Source organism: Dermacentor variabilis, chromosome 9, assembly GCF_050947875.1.
Source record: "Dermacentor variabilis isolate Ectoservices chromosome 9, ASM5094787v1, whole genome shotgun sequence".
NCBI classification, from domain to species: Eukaryota; Metazoa; Arthropoda; class Arachnida; order Ixodida; family Ixodidae; genus Dermacentor; species Dermacentor variabilis.
The window spans coordinates 49,052,683-49,067,220 of record NC_134576.1 but is presented as its reverse complement, the minus strand read 5'-3'; the positions used below and the strand labels follow the sequence as shown (position 1 = coordinate 49,067,220).

The window sequence follows — 14,538 nt, the reverse complement described above, 5'->3', positions numbered from 1 at the left end:
TTAGCGGTAAATGCAAAATAAAATGCCTTAGCGACAGCTCCTCGAGGTTCCGGATTAAGGGTTTAAGCAGGGTTCAGCACATTACAAAGCGTCGTTCAGGAGCTCACTCGACACACATGTGTTGCTCTTCGAAGAGCGAAGTGCAACATAACATAGTGCGCAGAAAACGACTATTGCGCTGTATATATATAGCAGCTGCCTTAGAAGACTTGGCCCTGCCGAGTATTCCCCTAATGCTGGAGCGTGCGCCAGCAAGTTTCAGCGACGTAAGTTTCGTGCCTCCGTTTCATCGCTTCCCGCCGTTTTCGTACCCGTATCCAAGACGGACTGTGGCATGTCATTTGATCTGGCAGCAAAGTCCCGCAAGGGTCATGTTATCGGAAGGGCGGTTACTTAAGTGGCATTTCTCTGCTAGACGTCCAAGGCACGACATCGCTTTGGTCATGATGTGTTCACACCCGTTCTACGCGCAGGTCAGTTATTTACAACCTGCTAAATGCTACGGTGATTCTGATCGCAATCTAATTGCAGTGCCGTGCACCCACTGACTTGTTCAGTATTATGAGACAGTGTCTTGTAGGGTTAGCTTCTGCCTTTGTGGCCTTGTCCAATGTTCTGTTGATGCTCTCTGGCAATATCGAGAGTAACCCTGGCCCTGAAGCCAACCCAACATGCACAGGTTTCGACGGTGCGAAAATTGCCGTAACCTATGCAGTTGATAAGTTTAGAACTAAATCAAGTGACATTTCTTCTGGTGTTAAAGAATAGCAAAATGCACTGAATGCATCCGTGCAAGAGCCCTTGCTGGCAGAGTGGTTCTTCTGGAAAGTGATATGCATTCCCTCAAGTAGTTTTAAACATACAATACAGCTGCCGCTCCAGGCGCTGTTGACGTCCATAGTCAGGGTTTGGTCAAGCTAAGGGTGTCGCTTGATAATATTGTTGCAGGAAGAAAGCAGGCCCACGAGTCTAAAATAACGTATATTTGCAACTAACTGGCATATATGGCGTTCAGGCAACTGCCAGACTTCGTCTTCGTCCAGTCCAATTCAACTTCTTCGTTCCCTTCACCGTAACGTCACCCTCCCGGTAGAGTAGCTCCGTCCCGGTGCAAGTTATAGAGCCTCACCTAATGGGGGACATAGGGCTTAAGCCTGGCGACGTAAACAACAACGCTGGTGACGTTACGATGCACTGAAGGCTGACCGACTGGGGCGATGTCGTATGTCACGTCGGACAGTTGGCGTAAGATCTGGTACGGACCAGAATACCGGGAAAGTAGTTTTTCCGACAAGCCGACGCGACGTGAAGGCGTCCAGAGAAGGACAAGGGAACCAGGTGAAAAATGGTAGTCTCGGTGCCGAAGGCCGTGGCGTCGCTTTTGAGAAGCTTGCGAGACTGTGAGGCAATGACGGGCGACATCTCGTGCCTGGGCGGCTAAGTCAATAGCATCGCGAGCGTAACCAGTGCTGGGTGACTGTACTGCGGAAGGTAGCTACGTCCCAAAGGGCAAGGCGGGGTCGCGGCCATGCAAAAGGTAAAATGGTGAAAATCCGGCAGTGTCGTGACGGGACGAGTTGTTTGCGAAAGTGACGTTTGGTAAAGCAATGTCCCAGCCACGGTGATCGTCGGAAACGTGCATGGCCAGCATTTCAGTTAGCGTGCGGTTGAGTCGCTCGGTGAGGCCGTTCGTTTGAGGGTGGTACGCGGTAGCAATCTGGTGTTCTGTAGAGCAGGAGCGGAGCAGGTCATCGACGACCTTCAATAAAAAGTAGCGGCCGCGATCCGTCAGCAACAGGCGAGGGGCGCCGTGGTGCAGGATGACGTTCTATAATAAGAAGTATGCGACATCTGTAGCGCAGCTGGTTGGTAGCGCTCGCGCGATGGCATATCTCGTGGCATAATCGGTTGCTACAGCAATCGATTTGTTGCCTTTGATAGAAATTGGAAAGGGGCCCAGGAGGTCTAGGCCCACACGAAAGAAAGGCTCTGTGGGGATATCGATTGGTTGAAGCAAACCAGCGGGAGGCGTAGCAGGCGTCTTCCGGCGCTGACACAGGTCGCAAGAAGTGACAGAACGGCGCACAGAGCGATAAATGCCAGGCCAGAAGAAGCGGCGCCGCAGGCGGTCGTATGTACGAGTGACGCCAAGATGTCCAGCAGTAGGAGCGTCGTGAAGTTGCTGGAGCACGGCTAGTCGAAGGTGCTTGGGAACGACTAGAAGGAGCTCCGGGCCGTCAGGACGAACGCTACGACGGTATAAGGTTCCATCGCGCAAGGTGAACATGCGAAGGGACGGGTCATTGGGCGAGGAGCTTAGGCGTTCCATAAGTGTTTGAATAACAGGATCTTTGCGCTGCTCGTCGCCAATATAGAGGAAGCCAGAGATGGATAGAACACTGACGTCCGAGTCTGCATCGGTATCGTCCGGTTGATCCACGGGATTGCGGGACAGGCTGTCAGCGTCTTTATGCAGGCGCCCTGACTTACACATAATAGAACATGTATATTTCTGTAGACGCAATGCCCAACGCGCAAGTCGTCCAGTTGGGTCCTTTAAAGAGGAGAGCCAGCAGAGGGCGTGATGATCGGTTACGACGCAGAAGCTCCGACCGAAAGGTACGCCCCGAATTTCGCGACTGCCCATACGAGCGCGAGTCATTCTCTCTCAGAAATGGAGTAATTTCAATCGGGCGTGGAAAGAAGGCGGCTAGCGTAAGCGATGACACGGTCTTGGCCCTGTAGACGCTGAGCGAGGACAGTGCCGATGCCATGACCACTCGCGTCAGTTCGTATTTCAGTGTGCGCAGAAGGGTCAAAGTGTGACAGAATTGGGGAAGTTGTAAGCCGCTCAATCAGGGTAGAAAATGCTTTCTCCTGCAGTGGTCCCCAAGAGAAATAGACGTCTTTTTTAAGAAGGTCAGTGAGAGGGTGAGCGATGTCGGCAAAATTTTTCACAAATCGCCGGAAATGAGAGCATAAGCCCAGAAAACTACAGACATCGTTTGTTGAACAAGGTACAGGAAAATTTCGCACGGCGTGAACTTTCTGTGGATCAGGTTGGATTTTGGCGGCGTTTAGGAGATGGCCGAGCATGTTAATTTCAAGGCGACGGAAATGGCACTTGGAGGAGTTTAGCTGAAGGCCAGCCCTGCGAAACACGGAGAGTATGGTTGTGAGGCGCCGCTAGTGGCTCTCAAAGTTCGGCGAAAACACAATCACATCGTCGAGGTAACAGAGCCATGTAGACCACTTCAAGCCGCGCAAGAGAGAGTCCATCATGCGCTCGAATGTAGCTGGCGCATTGCATAATCCAAACGGCATGACTTTAAATTGGTACAGACCGTCCGGTCTGACAAAGGCGGTTTTCTCGAGGTCCATCTCATTGACGCTAACCTGCCAATAGCCGGAGCGGAGGTCAATTAATGAAATAGTATTGGGATCCGTGAAGGCAGTCAAGAGCATCATCAATGCGCGGCAGGGGGCAAACATCCTTCTTTGTTATCCTGCTGAGGTGACGGTAGTCAACGCAGAAGCGCCACTAGTTATCTTTTTTTTAACTAAGACAACCGGTGATGCCCACGAGCTACTGGAAGGTTCCATGATGTCCTTGTCCATCATCCTGTCTACTTCTTTTTGTGTGATGGCCCTTTCTTTTGCGGAGACACGATATGGGGCCGCCTATGAATGGGGCTGGCGTCACCGGTGTTGATGCGATGCGCGGCAACAGATGTCTGGCCAAATGGACGGTCGTCCAAATCAAAGATGTCCCGAAAAGATGACAAGAGGGGACGAAGAGCTGTTGTTTGCTCGGAAGGAAGGTCAGGGGCGATCATCTTAGAAACATCGTCCGCAGGCGTCGAGTACGGAGGAGTGGGTGAATGAGGTCCGTTGGTACTGACGAAGGATTCAGAGGTCAAAGAAGAAATCTCAAATTCTTCCAAAGGAGCGATATGCGCTATGGCGATATCGTGTGGCAGCACATGCGACAAAAATCCGAAATTGAGGATGGGCACGCGAGCGCAGTTTTCGCGGATCCGGATTAAGGTGCTCGGTAGGGCAATATTGCGCGACAAAAGCACGTCAGTAAGCGGCGACACGACGTACTCGACATCAGGTACGGGACGACGGGGCGTCACGAGGACATTTGTAGCCGCCTGTAGAGATAGCCTTGCAAACTCAGCAGAACATAAGCGGTGTGAAGCACAAGTTGTTGCGTCGGCAGGAAGCGGCAGATACAAGTGTACAACACCTGCGGAGCAGCCAATTTGGGCCGAGTGTTTCGAAAGGAAGTCGATGCGGAGAATTAGGTCGTGTTGACAGTGTTCCAGGACGATAAATAGAACAACGGTATAATGGCCTCCAATGGTCACACGTGCTGTGCACATTCCAAGGACAGGTGAAGTACTCTCATCGGCGACTCGCGCAGTGCACGGTACGGCGGGTGTCAGAACGTTTTTGAGCCTTCGGCAGAGAGCAGCGCTCATAACTGAAAGCTGCACTCCTGTGTCAACGAGAGATCTAACAGGAACGCCATCAACTTCAATGTCCAGTAGGTTTCCACATGTAGGCAGGGTCAACAGAGGATTTGTGGGCCGGGTTGCAGTTGCAGCTTCACCTCCGGGAGCTGCACTGCCTAGTTTTCCGAAGCGAAGCGACCGGTTGTAGAAGGGGACGAAGAGCGGTGAACGAGAGGCGAACGGTACCTACGACCTTGCGGAGACGGGGAGCAGCTGGATCTTGGTGGAGCACTGTCGGCGTTGATGTTCCTAGTCGGCGTATAGGGTGAGAAAGCACGATTGTCTGATACTTGGCGGCAGTGACTTGGAAACGACCACCGAGGAGGCGACGACCAATGGTTACGGCAATGATGGGCGATGTGTCCAATACCGGAACAATTAAAACAGATAGGTTTATCATCCGCTATGCGCCAGTCAGCTTGGTTGCGACGAGGGGGCGGAAAGCTTTGCGTCTGGGAGCGAGCGGCCGGAGAAATCTGGTAGGTGTTTGTTTGTATGGCGGACCGAGCAGAGAGATGGAATGCCCAAACTTGCTATTTCCTCCCGAACGACTGCTTGTATAAGGGAGATAGCGGTCACGCTTTCCCGACAGTCAGAACGAACTGGTGCCGGAGCCATGCCCTGAAGCTCACGGCGAACGATGCGCGTGAGTTCTTCCGGTCCTGTGGGCTGAACGAAGCGCGGCGGGTCTTCGCAAGCAGATGTCGCGGCGGTATTGGGCAATCGGTCGAAAGTTTGAGCGACGCGGCGGCCCTTCGCTTGTTCGAAGCGCCGGCACTCCTTTATAATCGCATCCACAGTGGCACAATCCTTGCACATCAGGAGATTGAAGGCATCGTCTGCAATACCTTTCAATATGTGACCAATCTTGTCTGCGTCGGTCATGTTGTTATCAGCCTTGCGACAGAGGGCCAGCACATAATATATGTAGACGACATAGGATTCTGTGGGCGTTTGAGCGCGACACGCAAGTTCTTTTTTTGCCGTCAGCTGACGACCGACAGGTCTGCCAAACAGGTCTCGCATTTTTCCTTTCCAGACATCCCAGCTCTTTAGGACAGCTTCGTGTGTGTCGTACCATTGCCTCGGAGTTCCTCTTAGGTAAAATATCACGTTTGCTAGCATCATTGTTGGATCCCACCTGCTGTTGTCGCACACTTGTTCGTACATCGTAAGCCAGTCCTCGACGTCGGCGTTTTCCGTGCCACAAAATGTACCTGGGTCCTGCGGATGAGTGAGGATGACCGTTGGCACGGGCTGCTGAGGCGTTGTCGCTTGTGTCGGTTGATTTGCCATTGTGGCGGCAGGTAGATGAAGTCCGCTGCGAAGTTCCGTGATTGTACGCCGCATCTTCCACTAAAATGTTGAAGGAAGAAAGCAGGCCCACGAGTGTAAAATAACGTATATTTACAGCTGGCGTATATGGCGTTCAGGCAAGTGCCAGACTTCGTCTAGTCCAATTCAACTTCTTCGTTCCCTTCACGGTAACAATATGAACAACACATCCAGAAGAAGCAACTTGCTTATTTTCGGCGTAGATTGTTCTTGGAATGAAATTTGGCCTGAGTAAGAGGAGGTGCTGTCTTCATGCCAAACGCAACTTGGTGAACCGGTTACTTCTGAAGGTATAGAGCGTGCTCACCGGCTTGGCAAATTCCAAGAAACATAAACGCCCTGTCATTACTAAATTAGTTAACCTCAAGGATAACGAGTGCAGCTTATCACGCTGTGTCAAACTTAAGGGTACAATCTTCGCATTAATTGAGGATATCATCCCTGACGTCAGGTTTGCTGATCTGATCTGCGGGTCAAGTGTGTCGGCTTTTATGACTCGTCAAAGGCTCCAGAGTAATCACTGGTGCTTGCATCCCTTCCTGTAAATGCAACACTATTCGCGTCGCACATACAATCTGACTACACTAAGCTCAGCAAGAACATACACAACAGGTAGAAACAACGATAATTTTCGAGTAAGTTCCAACTTATGCAGCTGCGTCTTACGCTTAACGCTAACTTTAATTGGTTAGCGCGTGAAAGGCAGTCCCTGGAAAAAGAATAAATAAGAACACGTGTCCATTTGATAGGCTACTCGTTGACACGAAAAGCTATGCATACGTCGATGCTCACAATTTGATAACTTATTAAAAAAAATTATCAGAAAGGGAGGCACCTGAGCAATCAGTCCATAGAACAACGCACTCGTAAAGGAAATTCGGTTCGTAAAAAAACAAAACAGATAGATTCACTACTCTGGACTCTTCAGTTGTACTGCACGTGAATATAGGTACAGAGTCTTGCCTTGGGAGTCTGTTATTAGTTTCGAAGCTTTTCCTCCTGATTTCCATGCCTACCATTCCGACCGCTATACACATGGCAGTGGTGTTTTTTTACTTGTAGATTTATGCTTTCAGTCGCCTCCTCTGGTGATTCCACGTGAATTCCAGTCTGTTTGGTGCAATATTTGTTTCGACAATGGGGAGTTACCAACAGTTGGTTCTTTTTACCGACCTCCCGCATTCACTTCTCCTGAATTATTTACATCTATTTTTGTTTTTGTCAACCGTAAACAATGACTATCTCATCGGCGATCACTTCAATATGCCCGACGTGCAGTGGGTCGACCATAAACCTGTACTTCGTAATTTATTTGGACTTTCTCTAGCTTTTCGCTAGACAATAGCGGCCAATGATCTTTATCAGTTTCTTTCAAAGCCTGCTAAGCGTGGTCCTAACAGCTCTTCTACTTTACACCTGCTTTGCTCAAACACGTCGTCGCTTCTATCTCAGGTCGTCATATCGAGTATTAGGGACAACGACTGCGTTGTGGCCAATGTTTGAATTGTCCCCTTCTCATTCTCACATGATCAAACGAGGAAGGTTTATTTCTTCGATAAGGTTGATTATACTTCGTTATCTAACGAACTTTCTAATTTTCTGTAGGAATTCGGCCACTTAGAACGGTTATTAGAATGTAATAGCCTATGTGAGACATTTAGCTGCACTATAAAGCAACTAATTCACAGACGTTCCATTCAACATTTTGACAGCAAAAAGACTCAAAGAAAAGCCGTGGGTTACTCAGCAGATCAAACGATTGAGTGTTAAGTGACATCGTCCCCTAAATGGCTATATTAAGCATCGTAATCCTACAATACTTGAAATGCTAAAGTATCTTCGAAAGGATATAAAAGTAAGAGAGAAGTTCGCTAAAGAAAACACAACCCGAAAGAAATGTCGAAGTGTTTAAAACCAAACACCAGAGAATCTGCTTGCATTCCTACTACAAACAATGGCAATGACCTTGTTACTGATAACTTTGGTAAGGACTGCTGATTTCACTTTATTCTCAGTCTTATTTTACAACTCCTCCTGTAATCATGAACTTCCGGATGTTCACGACCTTTGTTTGAACCTTTATGCCCGAGCTTACTGTGACATACAGTGGTGTGCTCAAATTACTTAACAATATAAATGTCTCCTCTGCAAATAGTCCTGATGGCATACCTTTTTATGCGCTAAAGACGTGTTCTCACATCAGTACCCACTACCTAGTTATCCTATTTGAATAATCCTTAAGTTCTTCATCCTCACCTCAGGAATGGGATGTTCCATACGTAGTTCTGCTCCAAAAAGAACTGACCCAAAAATACTCTGATTATAGTCGAATTTCTTTGACAAGTGCGTCTAGCAAAACAATGGAGCATATTGACACTTCTACTTATTTATCCTTTTCTGGGGGACTGCATTTCACCCACTAACTATTTAAGGTCATCGCTCAACGCCAAGACGCGCCTGCATAGTCGGAAGTGGGTGGAATGTTATCGATGGTTCTGTGCGTTGTCTGTTGCCACCGAAGTTATTGTAATTTGATTGTTTGCGCGACGCGAATTGTGCAGTACGTTCTGGAAGACACGCGGTAACCAGCGATTACTCTGGAAACATCGATGATTCGTGATTAAAGATGACGCACTTGACCGGTAGATCAGACTTTCGATGATCGCGGACTGTGCTCGCCGCTGTCGTTGTGCTTTGAGTGTAACTTGCTTTTAATTTTTTTTTATTTCAGAATACTGCAGGCCAACAGTTATGGCCCATGCAGGAGGGGCTATACAAGGCATGTAAATACACTGTGACATAAAAAAGGAAAAAAAAGAAAGAACGGCACTTTAACAGATTGTCGCTAATAGACAAGCAGAAAAATATATATATACAACATGTACATATTCATTCATATATATACGCATACGCACATATACAGCACTCATTCACTCAAACAAATGCTCTTCTAGAGCTTTAACAAAATTAGGGGACTGGAAGATGGCCCCTGGAAGACAGTTCCAGTCGGAAACGGTCCTCGGGAAAAAACTGTGTTTGAATGTTTCAGTTCTTGCAAAATTTGGTTCCAGTAAATGACTGCCTGTGTGGTGTGTTCGTCTAGACGATAACTGTTTAAGTTCTGTGGGATGCGAAATGTTTAGTTTATGTGCTAAAAGGTTATGCAGGAACAACAAACGGGACATTTTCCTACGTACTTGAAGTAGTTGGATGTTATTTGTTTTCATTAGTGTCGTAGGTGAATCAAGCCTTCTGTATTTGTTATAAATAAACCTAATCGCTTTCCTTTGCCCCATCTCAAGCTGGTAAATGTCCTTCTTTATGAACGGGTCCCATAAGACCGACGCGTACTCTAATTTTGATCTGATGAATGTTATGTATGCAAGACGTTTAAGCTTACTTGGAGCGCCTCTAAGCTTCCGCCTCAGAAAGCACAGCTTGGAAAATGATGAGGAACAAATGTCTGCAATATGCGCAGACCAGGTTAAATCGTTTGTTATTGTAACCCCTAAGTATTTATGATGTGTGACCTCCATAATAGAATAATTTAGAAGGCTTGAAGAGAAAGGAGAAACCTGTTTTTTTGCGCGAAATTCGCAAAAGGACAGTTTTATCTAGGTTAAGTTGCATATTCCATTTAAGGCACCATTGATGAACAGCTAATAGTGAGTTTTGTAAGAGGTAATGATCATTACGCTCGTTTATGCTCTTGAAGAGAATGCAGTCATCTGCAAAAAGCTTGACAGAGACATTTTCGGAAATAGCAGCCGGCAAATCATTAATATAAATTAAGAAGAGCAGCGGGCCTAAAACGCTTCCTTGGGGTACACCTGACGTAACTGGAAGCACTTCAGATTTACAACCATTAACCTCTACGTACTGTGTCCTGTGTTTTAAATAAGCATTAATCCAATTAACAAGGTAAGTAGGGACGCCAATACTTTCCAGTTTATAAATAAGTTTACTGTGGGGAACTGTGTCAAATGCCTTGCGGAAATCTAAAATAAGTACATCAATCTGCCCTAATTTATCAAGCACAACAGAAAAATCATGAGTTGTTGTAACTAACTGTGTCACAGTGGACATTTCTTTCCGAAAGCCATGCTGTGCAGGTGATAAAATGTTATTTTCAGCAAGATAGGAGTTAAGATAACCGATACTATGTGTTCAAGCAGCTTGCAACAAGAGGAAGTGATTGAGATTGGTGGATAATTAGAAATGGTTAGCTTGTCCCCTTTTTTTAGAATTGGCACAACGTGGGCCATCCTCCAGTCCTCCGGCACATCTCCCGAAACTAACGAGACTTGAAAGATCCTCGTTAAGAAAACAGATACCTGTGCTGCAAAACGCTTCAGAAAGGCATTTGGAAGCCAATCGGGACCCGCGGATTTTTTATCTGCGAGTTTACGCAGCATAGACATAACACCGTTCACAGAGATAGTTGGTACGTCCCCAGGATCTTCAACTGGAATTCTAGCTGCGTTTGCCCGTTCCACAAGGAACACGCTTTGAAAATACGAGTTAAAACCTTGGGCTATGATCGTGGAGTCGGTTACAACGCTGTTATTAACTCGAATTTCGGTCAAGTGGTCAGTCCTGCGACCTAGAAAATTCCAAAATTGTTGGGGATCACTTCTGATAAATTCGGGGAGCGTCGTGTCAAAATAACGGGACTTTGCTAGTTTTAACTTACAGGCAAGTTCCTCTTTTAGAACCTGGAACTGTTGCGGACAAGGTATTTTTTTCTTCCTACAGCGCCTCACTTTACGTTTCATGTGAATGATTTCACGACTTATCTAAGGATTGCGGCGATTAATACAAACCTTTCTAAGGGGAACAAGATGTTCAATAGTATACTGTACTGTATTCTTAAAGTGCTGCCATAAACTATGAAGGTCATTGCTGCAAGGGTTATCTAACTGTGATTGTAAAGAGTCGATGACTGCGTTATCGTCAGCGCGTGCGTAGTCCTTGATCATTTTAACTGGTCGCATCCCGGCAACAACTGACGAAACACAACAGAAGAACAACAGACGATGGTCCGAGATTTCAGCTTCAACACTAAGCACTCCATCAAAAAAGGTTTGACTAAGAAAGTGGGCACAGGTTCGCCCAATAAAAAGTTAAGCTTTTGACAGTTTTGCTGCTGCGTTTTTTTTTCACCGTCACTAAGTGACACCTATAGTGTACAGCGCAGTAATAAAACATCAGGAATACATCTTTTTTTACTGAATCCCAGGATGGTTTTAGGTCTAGACCTTCTTGTTCGGCACAGCTCCTAAAATTCATCCACAATGCTTTTCTTTTATGTGACCTTGGTGTACAGATTGATTGCATATTCCTGAAGTTTAAAAAAATATTTTCTCTTCCGCATGTTTTGCTCTTACATAAGTTATCCTTCCTTGGTATCTCTCCTTTATTGATTGGATTCAGTGTTATGCACATGACCTCATGCAATGTGTTGTACGTAATGGTTCACAATCTCATTATGTCACGGCTACTTCGGGAGTTCCGCAGAGATCCGTATTGTGAGCTTTGCTTTTTCTGGTGTAAATCAATGATATTGCTCAGGATGAACCATGCAATATACGTCTGTATACGAATGATTGCGTGATTTATCATTGCATTGAGGATTTTGCTGACCACGAGTATCTCCAATGCAATTTGAATTGTATAAACCACTGGGGTGATAGGTGGAAAATGTCTCTGAACTCCTGTTTGTGTCACTTCATCTCCTTCACAGGTAAACAAAATCCATACATACCTGATTGATTATACATTAGATACGGTACAGCTACCGCGAGTGAATGAGTAATAATATTTTGGTGTTTATTTTTTATCCTAACTAACTTGGACTAAGCCGATTAAATATGTAACAGCGAGAGCTTACAAATGCTGAATTTCGTTGCACATAACTTCTGGATGGCGCCTCCCTAAATTAGAATAAGAAGAAACTTTATTAATGAATGGTCCGGCAGCTTGTGTTGTTGTGGCCTAAGGTGGCGGCTCGGAGTGCTTGGACTCGGGCGGCATCTTCGGCTTGCCAGACGGCCCAGAGAAAAAAAAAATTACTTCCCTAATTTAAGATCCATATTAGAGTACGCCAATGCGGCCTGGGACTCGCAAACTAAAATCCTTTTTCATATGCTGAAACTCGTACGAAACGGTGCGGTCAGATTTGTTTCTAATAATTATAACTTTAATTCTAGTGTTACTACATCTAAGGATGGCCAGGGATGCGAAATTATTGAGCAGGCCCACAAAGCTCCACCATTACCAGTGTGTTTCAAAATTTATTGCGGCATGACTATAGCAGGCAGGGAAACATACATTTTGCCCCCTCATTTAAAGACGTGATGGTCAATGAAAAATTAGGGACATTAATTGTAGAACGAGTTTCTTTCATGTCTAATTTTTTTCCGCACACCATCACTTTATAGAATCAACTGCCACAACGTATTCCTGAATGCCGAACTGAAGTGTCGGTTGGAGCTCTATTGTTGTATGTGTACCGCGCGTGCAGTTATGTTTTGTAGGTGTACAATGGCATATGCGCGGTATTGTTTGCTCCACACCGGCCTCATGCAAACACTATGTGTGCTCCCCCATTGCAATAGTACCGTCGGGCGTGCTGCAGGTATTTCACATAAATAAATAAATAAATAAATAAATAAATAAATAAATAAATAAATAAATAAATAAATACGTCAACGTGTCTTTCTTTCCGCACTTCACATTGACCTTTATTTTTCAACTTTATCGCTCTTTATGCTAACACAATAAAATGTCGTGTAACCGATTGTAGCAGGAAGCTACGAGGAAAACCCGTAAGGGTCTCTCGATGAGAAAGCTTCTGAGGTGAGAAAAAATTATTTCTGGTACGGGGATCAAACACGGGACCAACGCCTTTCCAGGACGGTCGGTATACCATCGGAGCGAATAGCTCAGGTGGTACACCGATCGTCCTTTTTGTAAGCTGTAAGTATATTTGTAAGCAGTCTAAATAAAGTTCTGTCGGTATGTGGCCAAATTCCCGAAGGAGCTGTTATTTAGGCCTAGCTTGCCAGTTGGGATGCGGAAATATTTTAAACTCTCGAATAACGTAGTAAATATTGTCTCACTCCGATTCAATTTGTGAATTGCGTAGTCACTGCTTGTAGTTACTAATGGTTCTTCAATATTTCAAATGGCGAATTGATCAAGCATAACATTCGAGCAAAAAGTGCGACAAATCATTACTCCACGGTGGTAATGGACATAAAAGACGATAGGTCAGTGACTGGAATGCATTTCACCTCTTTGTAAGTAAGAATTACGAGGCTAAACAACCAACAATTGCACTCAACAATGAGTCTTGAGTATACGAATGAACTGTTATTTGCTCTTAATTCTTCATTTGTGCTTTGAATAAATAACAGTTTATAGAGGGCCATATATTGGCGGAAATTTTCTAACGTTGTTGATATCGTAGGGTGAGAAGATCGCTTTAAAATGATAGCGACAACGGCTGCTCACTGATCGAAAACTATATGAGACGTATTCGATATTCTAAGGCTCGATTCGATTACGTAATCGCTTTGGTTTTGGAAACTACTATTCGCACACCTTTAGCTCTTCTCACGGCGTTCGCAGTACTCGACAACCGGGCGCGAGTGCTATCCTCAAGGTTGTCGTGACGGGCGAAATTACACCGGAATTTGCCGAATCACCTCGCTGAGTTAAAAATCTGCGCCGCTTTACGTGCCATCACCACGACGTTATTATGCAGCCCGCAGCGTTGGATGCGGCGTGGAGGAGAGTGGCACTGGATTAATTTCGACCGTCTGCAGTTCTCATACGCGATGCACTGTAAATGAGCATTTTTTTTTGCTTTCAGATCCCATCGCAATGCGGCCCCGATCGCACCTGTCTCCTCGAGGTCAGCAATGCAAAGCTGTAGCGGTCGCGCTACCACGACGGGCAATCTCACCTCGGGAGTGGATGTCCCCGGAACCTCAGTAGCGTTTCCGATGGTCGCGTGTGTGGATTCTGCAGACCCTGGGACCGTGGTCCCGGCGGAGTGGTTGGTTCGCAGCACCTCGTTTGCTTCGGTGCTGTTCGAATCCTGGGACACCACCGTGGTCGCAGCGTCCCTGTGCCTCAGTAGAATCGCCGCGATGACGATGACGACCACGATGGCCGTAAAAAGCACTGCTCGAAATGCGAAAGCCGCCGTCTTCCTGCACTCGAGAAGAAATGCCGCAATATCGTTACCTTTCGTGCACCGACACTGGTCGTTCGGACAGTCGGGTTCCATCATAACAAACTGGGTTGTTGATTGAGTTTGAGCGTCAATGACGCACCGATACGTTTCCTACTTTCTGTCCCGCCATGTTGTTTTAGGGATCAGCTCTAAAGCGGTCCGTGCCTGTGTTGAGCGTCGGCGGCGTTGCACCACGTAACCGAGCGAATGAGCACAGGCGAAAGTTGAAAGCGAACGTGGAGCGCAGTACGTGGTAGATAAAAGAAGAGCGCGCGAGGAGGAAAGTGGGAGTGGAAGGTACAGGGAAAGCATGAAGGGTGAAAAGGAGGGCCAAGGCATCAGTAGCCGCGTGGGCGATCTGATTTGCGCTTCGGAGAGGGGGGGGGAGGCCAGGTTGGAGTGTAGTGGGGAGGGCGGCACTTGTCCGTGGCGTCAGCTGTT

General features: G+C 46.5%; 1 protein-coding gene across 1 annotated transcript in view; it reads right to left on the bottom strand.

The window, feature by feature from the left end:
• Positions 1 to 14,538, bottom strand: part of LOC142558343 (cholinesterase-like) — a 68,665-nt gene that overhangs the window by 13,768 nt on the left and 40,359 nt on the right. The window lies entirely within an intron of this gene.